The sequence below is a fragment of the Ctenocephalides felis genome, unplaced genomic scaffold, assembly GCF_003426905.1.
Source record: "Ctenocephalides felis isolate EL2017-DRISC unplaced genomic scaffold, ASM342690v1 CF-g0.4_SCAFFOLD_03570, whole genome shotgun sequence".
NCBI lineage: Eukaryota > Metazoa > Arthropoda > Insecta > Siphonaptera > Pulicidae > Ctenocephalides > Ctenocephalides felis.
In genome coordinates, this window is record NW_020539724.1 from 23,484,336 (window position 1) to 23,496,045 (window position 11,710).

Below are 11,710 nucleotides of genomic sequence, written 5' to 3' on the forward strand. Positions count from 1 at the left end.
TCGGACGCCCCGTTATCTTAAAAACTAAATTACCATTTTTGGCACTTTGTTCTTTGAAACGGCTCTGCCTTTGCCAAAAACGTTTTTTGAATTATTCCAATCGGTTGATACGTGTTCGCAAAATCATCGACAGAAAATTGTATCCGCACATACATACACACACTAGCATACATCCATATTTCTCAGGTATGCCAAAATGTTCAGAAACCTTTGAAACTCAAAGAAAAATTAAAAAAATCATTTTTGATTTTTGTGCGATTGCTATAACTTACGCCTACGGGAAGTTAAAAATGAGTTAGTATTAGCCTCATACTTTCAGGTATTTGTAAAACCAATTGACTACGAGCTTGCTTATACATTGTTTTTTCGACTTACGGTGCCCAATAAAGTTATTTTGACAGCATCCAAAAAAACTACTATTATTGAACAAATGTTTTTCAATAAGCGACCATCCTAAGATTGACAAAATGTTATTCAATTAGCATCAGATCAGCTATGAAGGAAGCAATATATATATATGCTAACATTGAATTGAGCAAAACCCTTTGTGTTAAACCCCTTATGTTTCAGGGAAAGTAGATCACAAAAAGCAGTATCGGCTGTAAATGAAATCGAATCCAATTTCGACCTACAAGAAACAGTAGAAATTGTGCGTGCAAGTATTTCCGCGTTTTCGTATTGATTATTGTGGCATCTGTGACACAGTGCAATGACTCATTTATAGCTCACTAGTCAGACGGAATGGTATAAATTAGTCAGAGAAAAGAAACAATGAAAGTACGATACAACTCGTACATTGAGGGTTCCGTTGACACTTAAATATTATTGCTGATTGATTTTCATAGTCATTATTATTATTAATTGTCATCAATATGCTGGTTTACGAGCATTAAAATCATTTTGTTAAATCGATGCAGTCATACGTAATAGGGGAGACTGGGCATGGTTGTGCTACTTTTTTATGATCGGCCATAATTTTAAAGTTAGCTGGAGGAAAAGTAAATTAAATAGTAATTTAAATATTTGTGTACCTGGTAATACGGAAATTCAAAATCTCCTAAACAGGGGCATGTTAAGACCATCAAGCAGTCCGTGGGCAAGCCCTATTGATATGGTGCCAAAGAAGAATGGAACGTATAGGCTTTGCGATGACTACAGGAAACTTAATGCAAGCACATTACCTGATAAGTATCCTCCACCATTAATTCAGGATGTTTTTCCAGCATTACATAGGAAAAAAATATTCTCTACATTGGACCTCGCCAAAGCTTATCATCAAGTTCCGATGCATGAAGAGGACATCCAGAAGACAGCCATTATAACCCCTTGGGGATTGTTTGAGTATCTTTGTATGCCGTTTGGATTGAAGAATGCTACTCAGACTTTCCAGCGATACCTAAATCACATATTTCAAGATATTGACTTTGTGTTCATATACGTGGATTACATCCTGGTCATTTCTGAAAGTGTGGAAGAGCATCATCGTCATCTTGAAATTGTGCTTGAGCGACTTCAAGAACACTCACTTGTCATCAACACCGACAAATGCGTCCTAGGCAAGTCCTAAGTAGATTTTCTAGGTTACAAGCTTAGTGCGAATGGATATTCTCCATCAACACACCGAGTGGACAAAATTTTAAACTTTCCACAACCAACCACAGTTCTGGAACTACGTAGTATTTTAGGGATGGTGAATTACTACAGAAAGTCAGTACCAAAGGCAGCAAGAATACAATCATCCTTAAACAATTATCTACGAAGTTCAGTGAAGAAGAACAAAACTCCAATTGCCTGGAACAAAGAATCTCTAAAGGCTTTGATGACATTAAAAAAGCACTTGCAAATGCAGCACTACTTCGATATCCAGATGCTTCAGCCAACATTTGCTTGTTGACGGATGCCTCTACAACAGCTATTGGTGCTACTCTGGAGCAGGAAGAAAATGGTGCCTGGCAACCCATCGGTTTCTACTCCAGAAAACTAACAACAACAGAACAGAAGTATTCAACATATGATCGAGAGCTACTCGGCATATTTGCTGCAATTTGAATATCACCTGGAAGGAAGATATTTTAAAATCAAGACTGATCACAAGCCAATCACATATGCATTTCAGTAAAAACTTGAAAAGGCTTCAGATAGACAGAGACGACAATTAGAATACATTTCCCAGTTCTCCACTGAAATTGTGTATGTAAAAGGTGATGAAAACGTTGTAGCAGATACCCTCTCAAGTATTAATACAATAGAAATGCCAACAAAACTGTCAGCTGAGGAGATAAGCATTGAACAGAATTTGGACCCAGAATTGAAAATATTACTTGATGAAGAAACATCATTGAAACTCCACAAGTTGACATTGGATGGTTTTCCAATATATTGTAATATCGAATCTAATTTTGTCAAACCTTATCTTCCACAGAAACTCCGCAAAACTGCATTTGATGCAATGCATGTTATTTCTCATGCAAGCATCAAGACTACATCCAGAGAAGTCCGCTGGAATTGGTAAGGATATTGCTACTTGGACTCGCCAATGCATCTCCTGTCAAAAGTCGAAAGTCCACAAACACAACCGTTTCAATCCCATACACATTCCTGTACCAGATGAAAGGTTTTCTCACATCCATATTGATATAACTTACTTACCAAATACTAATGATTTCTCATATTGTTTAACAATTATAGACAGGTTTACAAGATTTCCGGAAGCTATACCACTCAGAAATAACACAGCTGATACAGTCACGCAAGCGTTATTTACGTGCTGGATTTCAAGATTTGGGACTCCAACAACAATAACTTCTGACCAAGGCACACAATTTGAGTCTGCTCTATTTAAGTCTTTGGCTCAGGCGGTTGGAGCGAAGAAGACACGTACAACAGCTTACCACCCTCAGGCTAATGGACTCGTGGAGCGATGGCATAGGACATTGAAAGCTGCTTTGATGTGTTCCACTGAATCGTGGATCATGATGCTACCTTACGTGCTACTTGGTCTACGAAACTCATTTAAGGAAGACATAAAAGCATCACCAGCAGAAATGGTCTACGGAACTACGTTGAGACTTCCAGGTGATTTTATCAATGTATCTGATAACTCAACAAATCCTCAAGTATTTTTAGATAATCATCGCCGAATCATGTGTGCATTAAAACCAACTCCTACTGCTCATCACAACAAGGGCAAAATGTTTATTTTGAAAGATATGGACACATGCACACATGTATTCCTAAGGGCAGATCATGTCCGGAAGCCCCTAGAACCACCTTACATTGGGCCTTATGAAATTCTAGAGCGAGTTACTGACCGGATATACAAACTCCGCATAAATGGGACTGAAAAGAACTTCACTGTAGAAAGATTAAAACTTGCTTACATTAATAAATCAGATACTGATTGTGAATCAGATTCGAATTCACATCGAAGCATTCAGCAACAAAACCAACGAAGAAGACTTCAAAAAAAAAAAGTTACGTTCAACATTTGACGTAAAATTAACTTTTCTTTTGACAAATAGCCATAAATTTTTTATTTTTGGGGGAGTACTATGGCGTCCTCTGACATTTAGACAATAATTAAATAAAAAAAACAAGAAAGTGATCATAGCAAACATGATCATCTTTTGTTATACTTGTCAATATAAAATATTGATCTGATCATAAAAGTTTAATGGTTAGTATTTTTTCATTGGATTAAATATTGATCAAAGTCAAATCGTGTTTTTAATTATTTATAAAGTAAATATATAGTTCAACAAACTATACTTCAAATAAATAATTTTAACTTAAGTTAACTAATTAGCAATTTATTTTATATAATTCTTGTAAATATTAGACAATGCCCTTAATGTTAAATTCGATTAAGTTTTCTTTATTTGCTTTTTTGTAAATAGATGTATGTTACAGTATTTATAATAATTATCTATTTAATATTCCTTGAATATTTCATCACCGTACGGGAAGTTCCAGCAATTTGCCTTAAGGCACGATGCCACATAACACTAATTTTAATCTTATCATAATATAATACAATGTATATTATATTGATTGCTATTTATATGTAGAAAAAAGTTATATACAGTGTTCACCATATATATTTCGCTTTGTGTATGGAACTGATGATGATTATCGTTGACGTTCATACTTGCAAAATATATTTTTAGAACACGGAATAGAATATGAATGTGTTAACTAAATTAATATAATTTAAAAATTACAGATACTATAAGTTTGTTTAGAATTGTACTATTATTCAAAGATCTAATTAATTTAGCTTGAAAGCGAAAATATTATTTTCGAAATAAACGGTTGAAAATTTTCTCTAAATAACTCTCAATTTCAATTCTTATTGATCACTATAGTATTCTTTTGATTTAATTTTAACGCAATTACATTTGATGAGTTTCTAGCAAGAGTTATAACAATTCATTTTGCAAAAGCTCGGAAATATAAACTAGAATTATAAACCCTAACCTTAAAAACTATTTTGATATTTTATATAATAATAAAAAAAATGTGATGATGTGCAAGAAGCTCGAGTAGAGTCGTTTGCTTTCAAATTCACTTAAATTATTTATTCATACTTTAATTGGAAAACAAAATGTCGACTGCTTCATTTTGCAATAAATAAGCAAACCTCAATCGAAATCGGTTTCGACCATTTCGTTGTTCTTAGGAAAATAACATTTCCGCAAAGAAATATTATTGTTATTACTACTAAAATAATCATAAAAGGACTTACCGTAAATCGCTATTTAACAAAAGTTAATTTTTACTCTTTAATCACTTTTTGTTGAATTTGTTTCGCACAATTAGTAACTGTGAAACAAACGAACTCGGTTAAGCCAAGATTAGGCCGTATATGGTGGCGCCATCATTACGAAAACAGTATAATTATTTAGCAATAGGACCATAGATAAGAGAAGAGTATGGATAAGACAAAACGAAGCTTAAACTTCTATTTTTTAGTTGTAATATTTGAGTTGTTTCTTTGTATTTTTATAATGCTATTATTTAATTTATTGTCTTTTTATATAATTTGATATAAGAAAGTATATATCCTTTTTTAATAACTTATAACTCATAAAGGCACTGCTACCAACAAAATAATTTTCTAAAGAAATCTGGAGTGAAGTTATCTGCGAATTCGACAGATTAGAGCATAGATAAGTATGATAAGAGCTCTTCTTTTATCTATGGATGAGAACTTTCTTCGAAATAAATTCATTTTAACTGTGGTCTCAATATGAAGTGGTTTATCAGCCCCCCGCGAAAGTTTTGGCGGGTATTGTGCTTTTTTCACAAATTATTGTTCTCAAGTCTCTTCAAGATAATATAGGTAAGTTTATTAAAAATTACAATTGAACCGATACTAATAATATATCACTTACATTAGTAGATTTTAACGTGTTTCGAAATTAAGGGAAAAACCGCGTGTGTCAGTACCACAAAAAACTTAATTTTGGTGGATGATATAAAGATAAAAGAATATCAACAATTATTTAAGCGCATGAATAGAACTATTACATATTTATTTTCTCAAGAAAACACTATTGCCAAATGTGCTGCAGAAATGTTCATATATGACCCATTTTTTATTTTTATAGGAAAGTACATTGTCCAAATATTCATCAGTTATTAGCCTATTGTAATTGAGTTTAGGCAATAATTGTAATGGAGAGTAATGGTGCTGTATATCAAATGCAAAAATAGCTTGTAGGGTTGAACCACATGGACTTATGTTTGATTCCAAACTTTAATGCATTCGTGGGATCTTCGAGATTATGATATAATGCTGCTCAGTGATGTTTCAAACCTTATTAGGTAAATGATAATTTTAGGAATTCTTTGTTTTAGAATACAGACATTTAAAAGTACATATATATATATATGCTTTATATGAAACAGTAGCTGCCATTATATTGGCATAAATGCCTTTTCAATCGATAGATGATAATAATCGACAATTTGATGGCACGGGCTGAAAAAGTTGATGAGGAATTTACTTTCCTACAAAGTCTCGTAACTGTTTCATTAACTCAACTAAAATACGACAATAATTAAATTGCAAACCTGTTCAATTACATAAAAATTATTTAGTATTTAAGAAACGTTACAACTTTCTTATAAGTTAAAGGCAAATCAATTAACAACAGTATCTGTATCTTCGAATCAATTCTAAATTTCATAATATGCAGCATCTGATGTTTGTTGATCATTAAATTTTATAAAAATATTGCTATTAAGAATGATTATTTATATTTATGTAAATATTTTGTCTCTGAATAGTTTTATAATCTTCTTATATAAAAATAGAGCTTGATAAAGTGTTAGGTATGCTAAAGCTCTAAATGGCTGTATGAATTTGGCCAGTCTTAGTCTTGAAAAATTCGTGCTAATCCGTAGATTGTGGGAAAGGTGAGATGTTATTTTAAAACCTTTGGAAACTTTACATTTTTGATTTTAAAATTTCTGTAGACGCGTAATGTAAATGAAACAATGGACGGTGGATTCTACGTCATATGTCAAATAATAGATGATGTTCAATTACATTTAATAGCATGCTTTAGATGAATATTATTCATTTGTAGTAAGTAATTTTGTTTGTAGTTTTATTTATACACAAAAAACGTCCGCAAGTGTTATTAGAAACTCAAATTATCAACTTTTTTGATATATTAATATGAGAAAATGCACTTTTTGGCATTATAGCAATCTGTTTTTGCAAATCATATTTTTCTCAAACTTGGGCTCTGAAAAAACTCTGGAAGTTTATTTTAAATTAAATCTTTTGATAATACAAAGTAAAATATAATTTATTAATGGTTATTTTCAAAAAAAGAAAAAAACGCATTTCTACAATGATGAAGTAGATGGCAGTTCTACTGAACATAGTCAGATAATTGGTTGTTGAATATGTGTTGTGATATAATGGGTTTGGTTTTCACTCTTTCAATATATGTTATATTTGCTCAAAGTCAAGTTGGCCTTTTATGCCCAGCCCTAGGAACTTTATGCATAAATAATTTTTCGTAAATTTGTTTTAATTCACGGAAAGTTACTTAAAACTTTTCATAAAGCATGTCAAAGAAGAAATACTTAATTCATTTTCTACTTTTTCTCACAGAAATTTGAAGATTTTGTATAAGCTCAGTTGAATCAATATGACTATGACTAAGTGAAAAAACTAAAAAGGACTTGGTTTGGATTACACCATATTTTCCATAGAAAATGAATAAAACTTCCAATATAGACAAACAAAAAAGTTATTAATATAAATTAATTATTAAAAATTATTATATATTATTGAACAAGTAGACTTTGGGGTTTATTGTTTTTATAATACCTCATTGTCTATAGCATTCAAACAACACATTTTTACACACTTAATGTAATTAATTTTTATGGTTCTCTAGAATTTGTTTAGAAATACCTTACTTAGCAAAACAACGTTTGCCGGGTCAGCTAGCTAGCCATACAATAATTATATTTTCCTCACATTTTCTTAAATATGATTATATTGTATAATTTTTGCTATTTATATTTTAGTACATATATTATATAAGCATTTTTTACATATAATATATATTATATAAATAAAAAGAATTAAGAAAATAGTATATATAGATATAAAAAGATCTCTTTTTGTAGGAAGATGCAAGTTCTCTATATGTATTATTGGAGAAGCAATTAAAGTATAGGGGCTGCTAGTATATATTTATAGTAAAATTAAATTTGAGGTGAGATATATGTATATATTTATAAAATATAAATAATACCTAATAATCTTTTAGTAGTATTCATTAGTTTCATTCATTGAATTTTTGCATTCAATTTTCACACATCCTATATTTATGGAGTATTTCAGATTTAATATATTCTTGTAAATATTGAAATTTCCGAGGACAATTTTCTTATTAAATATTATTAAGTATTCCAATTTCTTTTTATAGATACATCTTTTTGTTTGAAGATAGTAGCCCTAAGAATTCTGCAACACTGAAGAAGATTAAAGTAGACCAGCTGTTGGCCATTTTGTAATCAAAATGAATTTACGGTGAGATAAATTATATGATATATAATCAAACTTTAATATTATTTAGTACTAATTAGTTCTATTTATCGAAAGTATACACAATTCTCCTTACAAATATAATTGTTAAATTTCTATCACCTATTGCAGCTTTTCGGATAAACTCAGCAGATTATAGAATTCACTACATTACTGAATCTGGGAAGAAGCTGCTTCTTTCTAAACCATGGGGTTTTGCTAGAGATCCATAAATTTACACATCTTTTATTTATGGAGTATTTCCATTTTAATTTTACTTTGTAAAAGTTGATGTTTCCAAATACTACATCAGGTAATATTTTTACTATTACTGTAATCACTGCAATAGTTATAATTATATTTTGAAATATAATGTTAAATCCTATTTTCCTGAATCTAAATTTCAGAATTTATTTCTAATTGATTCCAGAAGTAGGAAAGAAGATATCTTTAAAGAATTATTTACTAATTTTTAATTTTTTCAGGAAGATGGAAGATTTTCTTGCAATTGGAAATTTTATTGCTTATATTGTAATGAAAAAGTCACACCAAAAAGTAATCTTAACTTTAGTTCAGCGTGAGAAGATGATATCTTCAATCCTAGAAAGAAATGGATTTGATCTTAGGATGGCATATATTACTAGACAGAGCTTCACATGAACAAATTTTACTGGAGGAATGTAACAGATAATTTGAAAATGATATAATCTTCTATAAAATACATGGGGCAACGGGTATGTAGTAAGAGTACCAAGTTAGTGTATAAAAGGCAATCTATTATCGTTTTAAAAAGTATGAGAATAGTGTATTTATACATATATGTTACAATCATTACACAATGGGATTAATGTTTTATGCGAAGCAATGTACAGTTGCTGTTAGAAATCTAACATTTTTAGCATTTAATATATTATTAGGCATTTGATTACCATTTGGGAAGTGGTTACTATTTGTATCAGTATCACAGCATATTGTTACATATGTGTTGCGGTCATTTCACAAACAGACTAATATATCATGTAAAAATCTGCATTAGGTGATAGAAATCTATCAATTATATTTGTGATGTGCTAAAACTAGAACTAATTGTTCTAGCCACACCAAAAATCTTGTATATATATCTTCTTTATATTTCACACAATGCAATTTAGAATTGGTGATAGAAATCTAATAATTTTAACTGTTGGTGTCTTATTAGGCAATTATCATTTAACAAAATGGTTGCTTATTGTATCAGTATTAGAGTATTACATCATTGTTGCGGTCACAAACAGAACAGTATATCATGTGAATCATGTGAAAAGCTGTATTAATTTATAGGAATCTAACAATTATATGAGTAAGATCAACTGTGTATATGGCAGAAAATAACAGTTGATCTGAAAATTATGTAATATTGTATAATAATACTAATTGTTCTATTAACACGAAAAAGTATTTGCTACTTTGGTTCAATGGGCAAAAAATACAGAAGAATTGAAAATAAAATTGAAACATCAAAAACTACACAAAACACAATTAATGACGAAATCAGAAGATTATTTTCAACCTTGTAAAGAAATGAATTTGGTCTTAGGATAGAGCATTTTAGTAGACCTGCTATTTTATCAGAAAAAGGAGTACGAAAAAGCTTCACTTAACAAATATTATTAAGGGAATATAACAGATGATCTGAAAATAAGAAAATCTCTATATTTCATGCAAAACAGTTTCGAATTGGTGATAGAAATCTAATACTTTTAGCCTTTGGTGTCTTATTAGGCAATTATGATTTGACAAAATAGTTACTTCTTGGATCAGTATCAGAGTATTACAACTATGTTGCGATCATTTCACAAACAGAATAATATATCATGTAAAAAGTTGCAATAGGTGATAGGAATCTAACAATTAAATGAGTAAGATCAACTTTTAGAAATTAATAGTTGATCTGAAAATTATATAACATTGTATAATAAAACTACTTCTTTTATTTATGCCAAAAAGTATTCATAACTTCTGTTCAGCATCTCATTCAATACTTATGGCAACAAGGTGCAAAGGAAGGAAAAATTTTAACATCAAAAGCTAGCATAATATAATAATCAACAGTTTGATGATATCAGAAGATAATATCTTCAATCCTACAGAAAAATGAATTTGGTCTTAGGATTGCCTATGGTAGTAGATATATTATTTTATAGCAAGAAGAAATTCAAAAAAGCTTGACATGAACATATATTATTTGGGCCATTTTGTGACATAGTCTGAAAATAATATAATATTCTATACAATACAGTTTGTGATTTAGGTCCATACCACTAGTGTATAGAAAGCGATCGATTGCCATCTGACAAAGTATAAGAGAATAACATAAATTACGGTGATGATATTACGGTGATAATGATGATATCATGTAAAAAGCTGCAATAGGTGATAGGAATTGCAATTAAATTTGTAACAAAAACTTTGGGAAACAACATTTGTTCTGAAAATAACATAATATTCTATAAAATACACTTCATGCTATGGAGGAGGTGCTAAAAGAATTTGATGCACTTACTGTGTTAATGGAAGATTACAACCTGACAAAGTGATTTCTGATTTTATCAGTATAAGAGCATAATGTTGCATTAGTGTGTTATAATTTCACAAAAATATTAATTGTTCACGCAAACTAATGTGGAACTGGTGATAGAAATCTATTAGTTATATATGTAAGATCAACTGGACGTAACAGTTGATCTGGAAATAATATAAAATTTTATAAAATACACTTTGTGCAATGGGGATGTATAAAATGCAAATGGCTATTTATTAAACCAGTACCAGAGTAAAACATTGCATCTATTTCACAAAGAAATCAGTATTTCATGCAAGAAAGTGCAATTCAATAGCAACTATTTAATATAATAACAAAAACATACCACTTTTTAGTGTTCATCAATATAATCATATTATAAGTAGTAAATATAACTGTGCAAATTGCGTAGTTAGTGCATGCATAGTGCTACTTGATGAACAAAATTATCAACTACTTGATTATCAAATTGTTATTGGACAAAATTGTTGAATTATCACAACTATCTTTCATAAAAGTTTGTAACTGTAAGACGTCAAACAAAATATACATATTGCAAGCTACAATTAATGCAAAACTGAAGGAAAGTAAAACAATTATATGGCCCAAATAATTGGGATCTCTAGCAAAACCTCATGGTTTGGAAAGCAGCACCTTTTTCTCAGAAAATGTTATGTATTGAATTCTATAATTTGCTGAGTTTATCCGAAAAGCATATTTTATATGTGGTCTTCATGAGATATTAGGGCCCTCCTTTTGAATTTGATGATTAACCAGATTCAACTGAAAAATAATAGTTAAGACATTTATGATAATCAAGGCAGAATTTTAATAAAACATTTCTTAATTGGCTCCAAATGTCTTTATATACATATACTGCTTAAAAGGCTCCAAATGTCTTCATATTCAAATACTCTCAACAATAAAATTGATCCAATGATCGCCTTTTTTATAATAAATCAGCTTGATATCAAATATGGAAAATATGCGAGGATTTAACTTGCATCTATACCAAAATTCTAAAATTGCTTTTCTTTTGGTTCCATATGCCATTTTATGATATGCATAAAGTAACTTCTCAGATATAGACTGAGAAA